The sequence below is a fragment of the Magallana gigas genome, chromosome 9 (genome assembly GCF_963853765.1).
Source record: "Magallana gigas chromosome 9, xbMagGiga1.1, whole genome shotgun sequence".
NCBI lineage: Eukaryota > Metazoa > Mollusca > Bivalvia > Ostreida > Ostreidae > Magallana > Magallana gigas.
In genome coordinates this window covers 4,225,570-4,244,481 of record NC_088861.1, presented here as the reverse complement: position 1 = coordinate 4,244,481, position 18,912 = coordinate 4,225,570, and the positions used below count along the sequence as shown (strand labels likewise).

Below are 18,912 nucleotides of genomic sequence, written 5' to 3'. Positions count from 1 at the left end.
AAAAACACCATAGGAATTATATTTCCTATAGGAGAAAAATAATTCGTGCAGGAATTTGATTCAGACAGATAGTATTCCTATAGGCAATTAAGATTTTCTATCGGATTTCAAAATCCTATCGAAGTTTTGTTCAAATCCTATTTAAATTTAGATTCCAATAGGGAGTCTTTCATTCAGTTAGGAAATTACAAATAGCCGATAAGAAATTTGTTTTTCCCAAAGGAAAAAAAAATTCCTGAAGGAGTTTTTTTCTTAAGGTGGTATCAATCATACCTCTTTTTAAGGTGGTATGGGACATATGTCGATATTAATGTACATTATAACAAAAATACTTTCGAATTCTTAAAGTTCACAATATTTAACCAAAAATAAGGTTTTGAAATTTTTTTTGGAAAGGTAAACATTTTAAAATCTTCAAACTTCTTCAAACTCATGACTTACGGATTCGCAGTAAAACCTCTAACCCACCGGGCTACGCTGTTAGGTGACGATTTTGGAAACAAAACTATTTATAAAATCACACTTGATTTTATTGGGTTTTTTTTTCGATAAATAGTATGTCACAACATGGAAACGTCCCATACCACCTTAAAGGTTAAATATCTCACCTGAAAATTGAGATACATTAATAACAAAGGTGGTTATAAACTCCTTAAGCAATGGCCAATTATCTATCAACTGTTCTTTACTAATTCAGTTATCCAGACTTCTCGAACTTTTTTATGTTTAGATGTAATATTAGATTTGCAAACAAATCTCCGCGTAAAATATCAGAAATTAAAACACTAGAAAACATTCTCTACAATCCTGATTTACAGCATTGGGTATAATAAAAAAAATGAATTGGAACGTGAACTCACTTTAACGTTGTTGCAAACTAAAGGATATTACGATGCATACATGTGTGCTTAGAGACAGCAAAGCTAATGCGATTTTAGTAATATTCATGGGCAGCAATTTACGTTGAATTAATGAAAAATTACACCCTCAATGATACATACTTAATGCGTATTTTAATTTAAAAATCAATAAAATGTGTTATTAGAATATTGCATTTCAATGAACATTTAATTCTGTGAATCAACTTAACAACGAAATCAAAGAAAATCGGTATTAAACGAATATTGTTGACATAACAGAATATATAAAGCAATTTGTTTATTGTAGATAAGAGTAGCCACCATGCGTTTACAGTGGGTATATCATCAGGTAACAGTGATTGGGCAGGAGACACCCTAGTGTTCCCCACAGTAATCTACAGTGAAGGAACAGGCTACAACCCCAGTACTGGTATCTTTACAGCGCCGACAGCGGGGACATATGTGTTCTACGTCTCTGTTCAGTCTGCCAATCGAAAATACCTCTGGTTAGACATAGTTTTGAATGGATCCAGTAAGGTCAGGGCCACGGCTTATTACAGTAGTGGAAGCAGCGTTCACATCAACCAGACAGGAACCAACCTGGTTATCTTACATCTACTGACCGGTGACAGAGTGTGGGTCAAACGGTACGCTGGTGTCGGTTACTACAGTAATAATGTTCCCTCTACAACGTTCTCTGGATTTAAACTTAACTAGATGTGATAATTACTGTTAATAAAGCAAAAACCTTGTTTGAATATTTTTAAATCAAAAACTTGAACAGCACAGTTATTGTTCAATTTTAAGACTTTGACATTCAAGTAATTTGTTTTGTTACTATAATGCATGTATTTATAGAATTTTCATACAGCATTTTGAATATATGTAAAAATTTTAGAAATTAACGAAAAGTTTTTCTTTGTGTAAGAGGTTACATTGTATGTGTATTTAAGGAATGAATTCAATATTTATTTGTTAGAACACCGATATCTTTAAAAGTTTAAATAATTATTCATTGGTCGGTGAATCGTCGCTCGATGATCGAACGTGAAGATGGTATGGGACATCTGTCGATATTAATGTGGATTAAACTACATTATAATTAGAATACTTTTACAGGTTTAGAATTATTAAATTTTACAATATTAAACCAAAAAATAGCTTGGAGAGGTAAAAACTGTAAAACACCAGCGGGATCGAACTCATAACTTACAGATTCGTGGTAAATCCTCTGAGCCACCGCGCTACGCTGTTAGGTGACAATATTGAAAAAGAAACTACTTGTATATTATACTTCATTTTATTGTTTATTTTGATAAACAATACGTCACAATATCGTGATGTCCCTTACCATCTTAAGTCACATTTTGATTTTTACGGTCGGCCGATTACTAAAAAACAATTTCGCAATAGCTGAGCATTGTGGCAACACACTTTGAAAAAATTACGCACTTTGAAATTTTTTTTCAAAGTGTGTTAAATTTTGGACAAAATCAACGCATTTTGAGCATTTTTTCAAAGTGCGTGCAATTTTGGACCAAATTAACCCACTTTGAATTTTTTTTGAAAGTGTGTTACAATGTATGAAGGTACATGTACATCAACATATTTTAGTATCGACACTCTTAACACACTTTGAAAAAATATTTTTATATCACAAATTCTGGAACTGAATTTCTAATTTGTTGATAGTATGATGATTTGTTAACACTCGTGAATCTATTTAACGTATTTAGAACGGGGATGAGGGTGGGTAGGGGTTAACCAAAGATACAGGTCAAATACCAGTGCATCATTTAATTGATTACAAGAAGAAGGTCCCCTACCCTCATTTTTCATTCCAAAACATATGATATTCAGCAACTCTGGGTAAACATTTAAGATCGGGAAAAGAAATATGCAGTGTTATTGAAAAAACGATCTGGTCGAACAATAATTTCTCCATTGGTATGTTAAAGAATCTATGGGGTTTCAACAGTACCCCTCTTTTCGTATTCTAATCAAATAAATCACTTCAATAAAAGGATATTAACATTAACGAACATTGAATTATTATAAACTTAAAAACAAGCATTGGGATGTGGGTTAATTTTTTCGCACTGATATTTTAAAAGATCATATTGTTTTTGATAAACATAACCAATGTATCTTTTTTCACATCATATTTGCAAAAATCCAGTTGAAATATATTATACATTGATCTTCATTATTCATATATATAAATCATATTCGTTCGGGCATAGCCCAATATACTAGATAAGAGGAAAAAGTAAAATGCAGTTGCTAAGTGATGAAGTTTATGACATATTGGATAATTCAAACCTCCCGAATTTTTTCTTCTGTGTAAATTATTGTCTAATGAAAAAAAATTCAAAATGTGTTGTAACAGAGCATTCACCTGTAACTACGCGGGCAATGCTTTCAATTAAATGACGAACATTTGGCCATCGACGCAGAAAAAATTATAACATACAGAAAAATTTATAATGTGGTCGGTCGACTAAAAAAGAGGTCGATATGGACCAAGATAACGGATGATGAACTGCCGACTGTCGGCTGACTAATCCCATTATTATGGAGGGTAATCGTGTTAAAAAATCCATATATGTAAACTTGTAAACCCGATTACGTAATCGTGTTGGTGTGTGAGTCTGAGTATGAATATGCGTAATTCTGATCGTGTATACGTAACCTATAAAACTCAGGAAAACACACGTAAGATTTGACTCAGTTCCTTCGTATGATGCACAATTTGCAGCTTTATTGCTTTCATCAGTTAATTAAACCTTCAACTTTGCACACTTTCAATCCGTAGTTTCTGCATTTGTATCTTCAAGCTCGGCAATAGCACATCTGACATGATACAAATTGACAAATGTAAAGTCCACAAGTTGTCGAATTTTGACATGACCTTATATGGCAATTGCCTTGCAGCGGGGAAACGGCATGCCGTAATCGCTGGAATGGATGAAAAATAAACATAATATTCAGCTTAACTGTTGCATTAAGCTTTTAATGAACGACACTTTTTCTATCGAAAAAACCGGTATTATCTTTAGAAAAAATTTTGAGGTATGATTGAAACTGGACCAAACAGGAAGAGGGTCATGAATATGAAATTTTTCGCCGATATGACGAATGCGCTCATTTATCTAATATAATTCTCATGGCATTATACGATAAAGGTTAAAAAGAAATGCCTTATATCGTATTTCTCTAAAATATTTTGACATGTAATTTAAAATGGAATATATTGATAAGTTAATGCGTACTCTTTTCTAGAAATGAGACGGATCAAGAAATTTCCTAAGGGGTTATACACGTTTTGAGCGGTATGAGGTTCGGAGACCGCCGTGAGGTCCCATGTAGCTCCATTGCTTCTGAATTCTCAGAATTTTTACCAAGGTTTTTCGATTATTGAAATAGACAAATTGGCGGGCGGGCGAGTGGCTGCCAAAAAGGTACCCGTATTGTACCGATAACTCCCCGTATAGTTTTTGAGATAGGATATTGTTCTTTTGCATGTCAATTATAAATATATCAGAAGTATGCAAATTGTTATGATTTTTATTTCTGATAATTAATAAAAAAAAATATCAGCTGTTGAACTTAGTCATTTTTTGGCAAAAACATTGCATATGGAGTACCCCATTTCTTTGTAGGATTTATCAATTCAGGATTGACAAATGGATTATTAATACTGTTCACACAAAAGAAAACCCGGTTTGCTGTCACATTGACAGCTTTTCTCTTGTTATTTTTGTTATTTTTCTGAATTAGTTAGTATAAACGACCTGCAAAGATTTGGTAATTTTTTGCAGAAAAATGTATGCAACTATACGTATTTATACTTTTTTAATATTTCAAAATGATTTTGTTGTGCAAGTGAAAGATAAATAATAAAACAATGCCAATTTTCACAAGCTTGATAGGCTTTTTTCCCATTACATTGCCGACAATGCAAAAAGAAACATTTTTTAAAATAATTTATACAAATCTTAATTTCACGACAATTAACCTTATCTTTGGAATTTATTTATTTTTAAAGGGGGTGTCGTTTCTCATGTCTCATTTAATCAAAATCTCAAAACCAATGTCTTTTAATTCTTTGTTTTTCTTATCGATAACTTTCCAAAAAATAATACCTTCTAAGAAAAGTTGATTTCCAGAGATTATATGATTATAGACCTACCTAATATAATTTTTTATATTCATTCCGTCCCTATTCCAGCGATTACGGCATGCCTTTACCTGCAGCTAGCCGTTTTCTATCGGCGACGTCACTGTTTCCATATATGGTCATGTCAAAATTCGACAAACTTGTAGACTTTACATTTGTTGATTTGCAACATGTCAGCCGTGATATTCAGAAAACGGAAATACAAATGCAGAGACTACATATGGAAAGTTTGTATTATAGTGGCAGGTTATATGTAAATAACAAACATCAATTTACAGCTGCAACTGGCATCTGTAGGGAAAATTAGATCGAAGGCTTGCGGGATCAATTCTAAAGTGTTTATCCCCGAGTTTTATAGGTTACACGATCAGAATTACACATATTCATACTCAGGCTCACACACCAACACGATTACATATTCGGATTTACAAGTTTACATGTCTGGATTTTTGAACACGATTACCCTCCATACATTATTGCCTTAAAAACCGTTGGCCGTCGATCGTTAATGGAGGTGTGACTGGAGTTTTAGTGTCCGAAAAACAGAGTCGGATGAAGATAAATTAGTCAAACCAGTGCAGCCAAAATTATAATAATATAACGAAGTGATTACCTATGGCTCTTTGAAAGTTTTTGAGTCGACCGATCGCCTCTCTCGATCATCGGGGTCTGAGCTACGGGGTTCGGGCAATAATATGCGGGTTGGGTGAGTAAATTATTCACTTGACGTTGCTTCTCTCTGTAAACTCTTTAATTATAACAACTATTTTTTTCAGCCTCAGACAAATTTCCCGGTGTCCTTTCAAAAACTCCATTGTCATCTGTTTCATGTGATTGTCAGCTGTTTCATACTTGGATATTTTACTGGAAGGGGGCATTGATGGTAACCTAACAACACAACTTTATGATAAAAGTGACAAAAAAAAATCTATAGTCAACCTTCCTTACTTATTATCAAAACGGATTTGGTGTGCTTTTTCCGATAGCGTCACGTTCAATTCTGTCAGCTACGTCATGCATAAAAAATACTCGCTTTTTATCAGCTTACCGCTGATTAGCTGCTGGTGCAGACTAAATTATGCACGGACAGAACAACTTATCAGAAAATGAAAAATTCACTGTGTTACTCGTGACTGTCAGTATTGTATGGTGTTTCGATGGGGCCACTTCGACCTTCGCACTTCGTGCGTGTATTCTTTTCTTTTTTATGTATTCTTTTTAGAATTTATTTTCAACAGCCTGCGCAGATCCATAACTTTTTCTGGGGGGGGGGGGGGGGGGGGAAGATAGATCATTATATTGGGGGGGGGGTGGTCCGAGACATATTTTGGAGATTTTTATATCTATAATTAATAGATTAAATTTTTAGGGGGATGGGATCCGAACCTTCTCTTCCCCTTTACTGCTGCATGTGTGAAGTTGTTAATATTGAATTTTCCGGGGGGGGGGGGGCTGTCCCCCTCTAGATTCATACATGAGCAAGGAGTGTCGCATAATGAAATTAGAATGTCACTGTGTTTGATCCACATATATGTCACATATACACATTAAAATATTTATAAACATTCATAGTAAGCACAATGGCCTAGACAATGCGTACCAATAATATCATGGATTAATCGGAAAACCTTGGCGAGTACGGTGCCTGTGTAACGAAAAATATTGACCCGGGTTGAAAATTGACCCGGGGGTCATTTTTCAACGTTGAATGTTACACCGAGGGGTCATTTTTCAACGTTGAAAATTGAGACCAAAATCGTGAAATTTATACCCAGGGTCATTTTCAACGGTATGAGAAAGATTTTTCTAAACTCTGATAACCTCGACCCGTTGAAAATTGATCCTGTTGAGAATTGACCCAAACCTCAGAGTTTTGATCTGAACTGGAACTTACTCTACACAGTTTAAATGTACAATCATGCACATATTCGAAAGTTTCAGTTTTAAAATGTACGTACTGTCCGATACATATGCGGATGTGGCTAATTTCTTTTAGGCTGATATGTCCAATTAATCATTTAGTTATTAGATTGAAAATATGATATCCATTTATTATTACAATACTATGTATAAAAGCTAAGAAGATGACCGTTTGCTTCGGAATGGAGCAGGCGAGTAGGGCTAGAATACTTTTTGACATAGATGACATGGTTTTCATTCCCTCATGTGACAGAATTTAAAGTTTAAACTTGTCAAAATCTCTGATGAATATATCTAACAAACATATTGCCCGTTATCGTAACTTTTAAGGCAATTCAAGAGAGCTCTATTCGACAGGCATCTGACGTTATATATTTTTCTAATAATTGAAAATATATAACCTCTATACTGCTTTATTGGGTAAAGGGTATATATATTTATATCAAGACGAAAGGATATAATGTCAGATACCTTGGCTTAATTTGAAGAAGTCAGAATATTTCACTGACAAAATAATAAATGATTGGTTGTCATATTTTTATCCTTTTTTCATATTAACTGGGGTTTTTTATACGTATATATACAATATATACATAACGTTTTAAATTTTTTACGACTTAAAAATAATTTTTCATAAACTTGTCTGATTAACTTTATTGAAGCACCATCCAATTTTCTGCATATACAGTCATGGTTCTTCTTTAAAATGCAATTTATTTCTATTATTTTGAGTTTTCAATTCTATTATTTACCTGTAAATTAGAAAAACAGGCAACTGACGTAATATATTTTTCCAAAATTAAAAACATATACCCTCTACAGCAAAAATGTTATCAATTTTAAAAAAAAGGTACAGTGTAGGTTTGCAACTAAATATACAATCGGAGGATTGTTGATCTAATTATATTAATGGTATTTACATGACAAGATAATTATGCGAAAAGTATACAACTGATAGATACATGTATGTTGTTTGGAGCAGCTGTATCAAGGAAAAAGCCGAAGTGCTTAAACATGTACAAATTGAAGCAGCCAGGACAGTGACAGGGATCAGAGTTAATTCTTCTAAATTAATTTTATATAGTGAGCTTAATTTGGAAACCTTGCAATCTCGAGGGGATAACCATAAACTAATTATATTCTACAAGAATATAAATGGTTTAGCACCACAAGAAATGTTACATTGGATTCAATCATATTTTCTTACTGAACATGCATATAATCATAGATCGAATTAGCTTTTTTACTATCTACCACTATATACTTATTACAATATCTTTGCACCGTCTACATGTAAATTATGGAATAATCTTCATGCAGAAAAGAATATTTCATAACTTTATCTTTCTTTTTCGTCAAAACTTAAAAAACGAAATATACCTAGAGCTTACAAACCTTTCAGTTAAGACAATAGGAAATATTATTTTACGTCAATTACGGAATAAAGCTAGTAAAACTTACTTATTTAAGGATTTTTTTTTCTGATGTGAGTCGATGTTTATGCTGTGGGTCTGAATCTGAAGAAAATGTGATTTTTCCCCTTGATATCCAAGATACACTCAACAAAGAGACGAACTTTTTAAACAACTTATTGACATTAGTGTACCATTTTATATGAACTATATACTTTATGGTATTTCTGATTTTTCATATAGATAAAATTGTAAAATTGTTTCCCATGTTTATACTTATATTAGATCTCCAAAGCGTTTTTGATTCTCTTAAAGTACACTGTTTTAACCTATTTAAGTATTATACCTGTATATTTACTTAATATACAGTTCCCTTTTATTTACTGTTCTTTTTAAATGGGCTGGATCATGAAAATCTCATTCTTATGTTTGTATCTCTGCAGGTATAAATGAAGGTGATATGTTTGTTAATATAGGTGTGAGTGAACATGTCTTCCAACAATATGTCATACAATCATATATGATAAATATTCAGATAATTATTTAATATCCAAGTACCTCATGTCTTATATACCATAATATACACATTTAACACGTTTAAATTAAATTAATAATGTAGGTGGCTGTGATAGGAAGGTCAACTATTTACTCCAACGCTGCTGTATGATCTTCTTCTACTTATTTCTATTCAAAAAATGCAATTTACCAATTTATTGACGAAAACAATTACTGTTAGTAAATTTATGATACATTTTTGTGATCAAAGCAATCTAGAAACTTTAAAGCAAAATTCTATTGTCATCCTGTACAAACATTAGGTTGCTAACTTGCTACAGATTCCATGAAGCAGAATTGTTAATACCTAGAAAAATTAGCGATTTGATGATATTTAGTTACATCAAAAGTTATTATAACGGAACAAACAAAACACCAAAAATCGGCTTTCAAGATATAGTTACTACAGCATTGTTCATGAAAGAGTACAATCATGTTAGCATATCATCATTTTGTAAACTGTTATTGGCTAGATGGGTGTGAATACAAAATTAAGATAGTCACAGTTTTAACAAACTGAGTGGGTGCAAACACAAAAATCTCAATATGACATACTGTAATTTTTTTTATTTACACCCACTCAGAAAATTTACAATGAACAATATCAAAGTTTCAATTTACTGGGTGAACGTAAAACCAAAATTAAATAATATGACGTATTGTAATTTTTTAAAATTATTTATATTTGTACACTTCTCCAGCAAATAAAAAAAAGAGTTTTACTGAATTGAATATTTTAACGTGTAACCATGTAAACTAATATAATTAAAAAAACATATATTTCTTTAAAAATATATAGATATCACACACAGCAATTATACGCGAAAAGTTTATTATGAATAAAATAGTTATTACATGTACACATTTAAAGGCATACTATGTAAATTCAAAAAATAATTATTTAAGTCTCATTTTAATCCCCCCCCCCCCTCTGTTGAAACATGTGAACATGTAATTCTAAAGAATAAATATATAAAAACTAATAATTTTTAATTAAATAAACTCAAGTTATAATATTGATTCGTAAATTTGTGATTCTTTGCTGTTGAATTTTGAACCGGATTAATGATCAAAATTCCACGATGCGGGTCAATTTTCAACGGATTAGGGTCTTTATTCAACACCTTTGGTCTCAATATTCAACGTGGAAAAATGACCCCCGGGTCAATTTTCAACCAGGGTCAAAATTCTTCGTTACACCTGCATCAAATTCTATGTAATCGATCGAGATTTTTTGAATGCTAATAAAAAAAGGCGAAAGCGAAAGTGCGAAGTTGCGAAGGCGAAGGACCGATAGTAGTATCGCTCCTTCGCCTTCGCACTTTCGCCTTCACATCTTCGCGCTTCGCCGTCGCATCTTTGCACTTTCTCTCCTTCGCCGTCACAGTCTCGTACTTTCGCCTCTGCAACTTCGCACTCTCGCATCTTCGACCTAAAGCTGAAAGTGCGAGAGTGCGAAGTGGCCCCATAGAAACACCATAGATGTCTTTTTATACAGCTTAAGCGATAGAGAGCTCCACAATTATAAAAAGGCGAAGGCGAAAGCGCGAAGATGCCAAGGCGAGAGTGCCAAGTTGCTATGGCGAAGGAGCGATAGTACTATCGCACTTTCGCCTTCGCATCTTCGCACTTTCGCTCCTTCGCCGTCGCACCATCGCACTCTCGCCTTCGCACTCTCGCACCTCGACCCAAAGGCGAAAGTGCGAAGGTCGAAGTGGCTCCATCAGAACACCATAGAATTGGGGTATTTTTCGAAAGTGTATACTTATGGCAAAACATACATACAGTATACATAGCTCTACGAAGAAAAATTGGGTTTGACTATATTTAAATGTAGCTACAGTGCATACGATACTTACGAAAAACTTGCAATTTACGGCACAAAAATATGCTAGTTTTGAACAAATTAACATTATATATCATACCACAATCAGTGCCTATAATCCATTTAGAACTTCCTTCTGTTCATAGTTGTCGCTTTAGTTGCCCAAAACTTTCTCCTAATAAACAATCTTTGGCTAATCGACCTCAGAAAGAGGATCAGGAGTTGTCATTTTATATGTAAACAAACCACGCCACTGTATCTGGGACTGATGATGGCGTTTAAAAGAATTTCAGTGACAAGTAAAGAAATGACATTTGCGGTAAAATGTATGAGGATATTTTAGTATTGATTATATACACAGAATATGGTGGGGTAAAAGAAGAATAAACGATTCTGACACTTGCCTAGCGAAGATGGCTTAGTTCTACGTACACATACATGTATGTACGTAGCGGTATACCCCGTTTGCACTTTCCACTTCCATATCAGGTTCTATCATATCATCGTTTACTTCGTTTATTGACTGTTGATTGCTGATGGAAAGGTGTAGAAATCGAGAAATTCATGTATATTATTTCGATTGGTAAGTAAGTAGGTCCATGTACATTATACATTTATTACAACGTACATGAAATAAACGCGGAGTACATACAAATTAATTTTTGTTTAACGCCATTGTAGCAAACCACGGTCAACATGTACGTGAGTTTTGCATATAATTTAAATAAAAGGGGAGAGTCGATGTTGGGGAAAAAATGAACTGTTCTGTGAAATCCTTAAGCTCTGGAATTGCGTATTTTAGTTTGCATAGATAACTCCGCCTAAGAAAACGAAACCAATCATAACGTTTTAATACCGGTGGTGTGTATTGTTTATGCGTGACGTAACTGACAAAGTTGATCGTGACGCTTTCGGAAAAAGCACACCAAATCCGTTTTTATATTATATAGCAATATACCTTCATCGCCTGAATATAGAGTTTCTGTCTCTCTGTTATCATTAAAACGGCTCGGGTTTGGTTTTTCCGATAGCATCACGATGAATTAAATGAGGTAAGTCAGCAGCGTTAAGCATAAACAATGCTCGCCGCAGGTGTAAAAACTGTATGATTGGTCAACTCGTTTTCTTAGGCGGAGTTATTGCTCGCGCTCTCGAGCGCTAGCAACTACGTTAGTCTTTTTTACTGGAATACGCATGCTCGACTCCATAGTAAAGGATTCTGGTAATACTGTACTACTGTAGATAAACTGTACTATTTGAATTTCGTTTTATCATCTTCACATGAAGTTTTGTGTTTTATTGTAAATGTCAAAAAGTGAGAGTAGCTTAGGTCTTATAATGCAAAGTTATTTTCAATATTATAATAAATAGCTAGCTTTATCTTTAAATTCCTTCAAGCTCGGAAAACAACTTCTGATATGTTTTCCGAGCTTGCCGGAAAGGCCCGAGAAGATACAATTGCTACAAAACAGTACCATTGGTTCTTGAAATTTTTTGGAGTTGATTTTAATCAACTCTTTTATACAGTTACTCTGGCAAACCGAAAGTGAAACTGTGTTTGGACCTAAGCACAAATCTTCACGGCTGACAAGATTAAGTTCTTGAAAATAATAGAAAAAAATTCAATGTAATGTATGCTGAAGTATTGTTTTTCAAGGAAACTTATCTATAAACACTTTAAAAATAGTCAAATTTTATATACTACGAACAATTTAGATATTTTTGTAGTCTTATGTATTCCTACGCCATAGTTAATATAGTCTAGTTCAACCAGACGCTCGGCTGTCTCTGTAAAGTAGTATAAATCTATTTTTAAATATTACACAACATGTAAATTTTAAATTTTTTAACATATCAATCTTCTATAAAATCATTTTAAATAAATTCATTTAAATAATGTTGATTGCATGATGCAAAAAAGTTCTAGCGGGGCATGCCTAAAAACTTGAATGGCATGCCATTTATGCATTTATAAACTGAATTGTACACATAAATTGTCGTACTGAACAAAATGTATAAATCCTCTTCCTTGAATGTTTCAACGCAATAATCTTTTACATTTCCGTTGTCCCCAAAAATTTGATTCTATCAAACCTTTTTCATGTTTGTATTTGTGCTGAAATGGGAATTATCTATATTCAGAAACCTAGCCTCTGCACCTCAGAGCTTTAGTTTGAAGATGCTTAAGTGTATCTGATTGAACAAATAAAATTCCACTGAGGTTTTACGTACACCAATTGTCTTTGTATGTTTCTTTTTGTATGGGGAAAGTAAAACAAAGACTATTTCTGTATGTATTAACACTATACCTTTTAATACAGGGTATCAAAATTAAAGAATACAATAATTAGTTTTTTCCTAAAGCATTATTAGGTATGTTTTATTATATATTGCCATACAGGCATACATGGCTTAAATGAAATAGTGATATCGATGTTGAGTCTGAAAACCTGTAAGCACATATAGTTAGACTTCTAATAGCATCCACAGGTTAGGTAAGCTGCATCATTCTATGTATTTTCATACTGTAACAGAGACACTTTATGTCTCTGCTGGGCTTTGAACCCGGGTCCTCTGGCACGCTAGTCCAGCACTCTACCGATCGAGCTAAAGGGTTAACCCACTAGCCAGAGCTAGTAGGAATGCCATATACTTGACTCTACAACATTGTCCCCCTCCAAGGAAAGAGGAGTCCCGACTCTCCTGGAGTGCCAGCACCTATGGGGCGAAGTACTAGAGACAATCTCTTTCACCCGCCAGAGAATACCCAGGTCCCAACGTAGGCGCCAAATGTAACAGAGACACTTTATGCCTCTGCTGAGGTTTGAACCCGGGTCCTCTGGCACGCTCGTCCAGCACTCTACCGATCGAGCTTAAGGGTTAACCCACTAGCCAGAGCTAGTAGGGATGCCATATACTTGACTCTACCACAATACCAATTTACAAAGTTTGAAAATAGTTGCCTTCAATTGGATGTAAAGTGGTTTTTACAAGCTGATAAAAAAAGATGTGAAGAATAATAGAGCTGTCTGTATTTTAAACTTTTTATTGTCAAACTTCTTTCGTTGAATTTCATAGAAAGGTGGTTGTTCATATTATGTCACTAAAACTGATAAATTTAGAGCCCATATGTAAGTTAAAAACATTGTTAGGATGGTGAGCATACTGATGCACATTTAACGAGAGAAACCTTTTTTTAATCTGCAACAGTCAGAACACCGAAAATATTATAATGCATTACACCGCGGAAAACTACAATTTGAATTTTCGAGAGAAAATGTACTTTAACATAGCTTTGACGTCCTTCCTTTTTCTTCTCGGATTGGCGGGAAATAGTGTGATTCTTTACTTCTATGCCTGCCGTATGCCTAGAGCTGAATACCGATATTTTATCCCTTACCTCGCTTTGCCTATCTCTTAGCATGTATTTGCGGAAGCAGTTTTGCAATTATTATTTACTTTTACAGCCTGACGTTTCATTGGGATTTTTTATGTAAAGGCTTTTGTTTTTTAATCACCTTTACATTTAGTGTTTCTGCTGCCATGCTCCTTGTGATTGCCGTCAACAGATACCTTAAAATTTGTCGAACAAATGGGCACCAATTGACGGGACAGACCAGGAAAATTGTTCTTCTCTTTGTTTTAGCAATCTCGATTATAACTACACTACCAATGCTATTCTTAATGGGACGGATTGAAGGTTCTGTTGAATACAACGGCATAGAAATTAACGTCACTTCTTGTGGAGTAATAAATGATCGGTTGGGTACATATGCAAAACTCTATTTCCTTTTGGAGTTCTCGTTAATTTTACTTGTCATGATATCCACAGTGGCACTATACATTCCTATAGGCATAACAATCTATAATCGGTTCAATAGTATTCGAAATTCTAAACGAACGACGAAAGGACTTGCGATGACAACTTCGAAATTGTCAGAAGATGTTGCTGATGTTGATAAGTTAAGTGAAACGAAGGCAACGAGCACTCCAAACTACACAGAGGCACAGCAAATCGTCCTGGATTCATCAATCAGCAGAAAGAAGAATACTTATAGACGGCGTGTACGTCACAATTTTACGCAAATGTTTGTGACGATTGTTATATTTTACATTATATTTTACCTTCCGACATTTGTACTGCTTATAGTTTCGAACAAGAATCCCTCAAGGTTTTGGTCCACGTTGGACGATTTTTCACTTAACATTCTTGTCATTTTTCAAAGAGCTTTTATTGTACATTATATTGTTAACCCTTTTGTGCATGCTTATTTTGATCTTCATTTCTGGCCACTATTTAAAAAATCTTTAGGTATTTGTCAGTGACTTTAATTCAAAACATGAGGGTTAAATGACATAGTATGGAATATATGGAAATTTTGACTTTGAAATGGTAAATAAATCTGAATGTTTTTCTTATTTTGTTTCTGTCTTTATACTTAAAGTTAAAGCTTTTTTTAGCCACATCTGCTGCATCAAAGCTAATCACACTAGTTTATTCATGATTTTAGAAAATACAATTGCTGTATTAAGGATAATACTACACTGTCGAGGAGGAAGCACTATACAACAACCGAATGACAGTGTAGTCCATGTTCTTGATGTTGTGTACTTTCCATTGGGATACTTATAGCCAAGCAGGTCTTTTATGTACAATGTTGAATACATATACTACTTGTACAGGACATTCAACGGGAATTGTCGTTTTTGTGAATTTTTATAAGTTTATAACTTGTAAAGAACTAGCTAACTTGGATTTGAAAAATGTTATATAAGTAGCAACTGGTGTTATTTACCATCCGTAGAACAGTCTGAATGCAAGCATACAAAAAATGTATTTATTGTTTTTCATCATTTATTTTTATGTTCTACACAATAATACATACAAAGATTCTCTTGTGACAGGTCACGTAATTCATAGTTGACGTTGAAAGTTTTATATTTGCCGAATTTTTTTTTTATAAGTTTATAAAATAAAACGTATAAAGAACAACTGTGTGTTATTTAACATTTGTGTGACAGTTCGAAGGCAAGAATCTAGCAAAATAAATGTATTTGTTGGTTTTCCTTATTATTGTTAAGTTTTCAGTAAAAAAAAAAAATAGATAAACAAATTCTCATGTCATAGATCACGTGATTGACAGTTGACGTTAAAAGTTTTTAATATGGTAATCTTTTCTTCCCTGTTTCTTGCGTTTGAGTTATCTGCGTACATCTAAAACAGAACAAAAAATAAAACATGAAAGTCACGAAAATAAATACAATTGATCATTGTAAATTTTAAAATTTAACTTTGAACATTAAACAATTGAAACTAATTTTATATCAGTTCAGCAGTGCACATTCATTCAAAGCATAAGTGAAAAAAAATTGAAATTTTAAACGTTCTTTAGTTTTGTGGGGAACTAGAGGGTTTTTAAGTGGAGTGAGCATTTTGTTTTATTGTGCAACATTGCGATATAATTTGTTTTTCCTTTTTTGAAAATAAATGATTTTGTAATTAAATACATCATTATTAAATACATATCTCAATGCAATAATCATCTCTGCTGATCTATAAAGTTTTTCTATTCTCTATCATACGTCAACCTAGACATACAACTACAAAGTAAATTCTTGAAACATAACAACACTGGAATGCCCATCACATATCATTCTGCGCACGGTATTAGACAGAAAATGTAAAATAGTATCATTGTAGCATCAGTAAGTAAGTAATTAAGTTTTAAAATATATGAATATAAATGTGACAATCGTGTATGGCATAAGGAATTGTATTGTGTATAGTGTATGTTATACAGAAGTGTAATTTATAAGTATCTATTACAAATGATTATCATCAGAAACCAAAACTAACGACAACCTCTTCCCCACTTCTCCGATAACACGCAAAAGCAGGATGGGAAACCTCCATTTTAAATTTATCGTTTATATCAAGTTTTGTTAATGATTTATTTCTTAAAGAGATATACTAGGATGTTTATTATGCGACACATTTTTGTTCAAATTAGAAAAAAGTGTTTACCCCTTATCACTCCTTTTTGAGCCAATCAATCATACCAACTAATGCATAGGAAGGGCACAAGCGGCCCTATAGTGTTTAATAACAATGACGTCTGAGTTGCCATTGTTTTTAAATAGATCTTTTCTCAAGTGTCGCAGGAGAGATCTGATCAAAATTAAAGATGATTTCTTTAGGGATTAAAGAATCGTGTCTTGAAATGATGCATAATAAATCCCAACAAATCATCAGATTTTTCTTTTCTGTTACATGTATATTGGACTCGCGTCGACCGAATCGATGTAAATTTTAGATAATGAACACTGTTTTTATGCTACTTTACTAGGTTCCGATGCTTAATATTAAACTTTCAAATTATGCCGATATACCCACCTTGATATATGCGGAGTTTATTACATCTGCACTGTTCCAGTGGGTAGAGACAGAAGTCGCGGAGAATGTTGCGACATGTAAACTCTCCACAACATTCGTCCCGGTCAGGCACACAGGTCTCCATATAACGAGAGCACTACAGAGAGCAAAAAGTGTATTGTGCTATTATTATTTTCTTTTTTAAGGTACATAACTCGTCATGTTTTAAATTAAGGTGACTTATGTCAAGGGCTTGTGTGGAGTTCCGTAAGCACAATACCTTCACATTGTAAAGATGAAGGCTGACATGATCATTACTTTTAAAATAAGTTAATATTTTGTAATTAATTATGTAGTCAAATTTGGCAGATAATAAGTCATAATTCACCACAATTAATAATATATTCATTATATAGTATAGAATGAAGTTGAGGAGTCTTTGCCAAAAAAAGTCATTGCATTTAATTTAATATGAAAATTTGATAATCAAAATGCGTGTAATCAAAATTTAATTGATATTAAATTAAAATTACCATTTGATACTGGAGGAATGTAAGGAACAGATCGATCGATTGATCGATAGATAGATCGATAAATAGATAGATATATAGTTAGATAGATAGATAGATAGATAGATAGATAGATAGATAGATAGATAGATAGATAGATAGATAGATAGATAGATAGATAGATAGATAGATAGATAGATAGATAGATAGATAGATAGATTGACAAGTAGACAGATATAATATTAAGAGCACTTTATCGAGTGGTCCTTGATTTTTGTTGAGTAATATACTAGTTCTCACGCTTTGTGCTATACTTAAATATACTTAAGAAAAAAGTACAAGTTTTCGTGAATGTTGCAGAATAACTCTGTGGTCGATAAATGTTGTTTTGAAATATAAAAGCCGAGGCGTTAGCAACATTCACGGTAACAAGAACTTTATTTCTATTCTACAAACAGCCCAGTATTTCTACAGATCGTTTCTCCAATAGGGAGACGATCTAGGTCATTAATTAATTTGGACGGCTGTTCCGTGTACTCTAATCCCAACGGTTTTGTTAGTAATGTTTACATGTGCATCGATCTAAAGAATCACATGCAGACGACATAATTTTTCTTTAGATTTTTAATGCTCTTCACTTATTTATAAAATATATCTTTAAATCATACTTTTAATATTTTAAGGGCAATTTGATACGATTTTTAATATGTGCTAAGGAGGCCCTAGGAACAGCCGCTTTGATCTCTTAAAAAAACATTTTTGAGACAATACACATAGTTCTGACTGGAACTTACACGTGAAATTGACATGGTTTTAAAACTTTTTACGGTTTGAAGTCGTACTTTGATGATTAGTGCGAGACAAATAGGTATTTCTGATCTGATAATTTATTCTGATGACGTTCGTGGTATATTGGAGAATAATGTCCGCGGCATTTCTTTGATCTCGGCAAATTTTGTAGTATATCCCCGAGTACCCAAACTCCGTCACCATAAGCAGAAAACCTCCTGCGTATCTCTGTGAATTATTTTATGTGGTTTTTATCATTTGCAATCACTAAAAATAATCTGAAACGATATAATTTATAAAATTATTAACAAAAATATATTTATTTTTATTCAAATAAGCCCTCTGAATACAACGTTTATCACGCGTGCCTATAATATCTTATGAACCTAACTCCGTCACCCACATACTCTATGATATGGCAGGGAATGAAGACACATTAACAATTTAGTTAAAACTCCATTTGTATCTAGGCCAAGTTATAATAAGTAA

General features: G+C 33.3%; 1 protein-coding gene across 4 annotated transcripts in view; it reads left to right on the top strand.

Moving 5' to 3' along the window:
• The window catches only part of LOC117691263 (myosin-11), a 120,163-nt gene that overhangs the window by 3,633 nt on the left and 97,618 nt on the right, over positions 1–18,912 (top strand). The window lies entirely within an intron of this gene.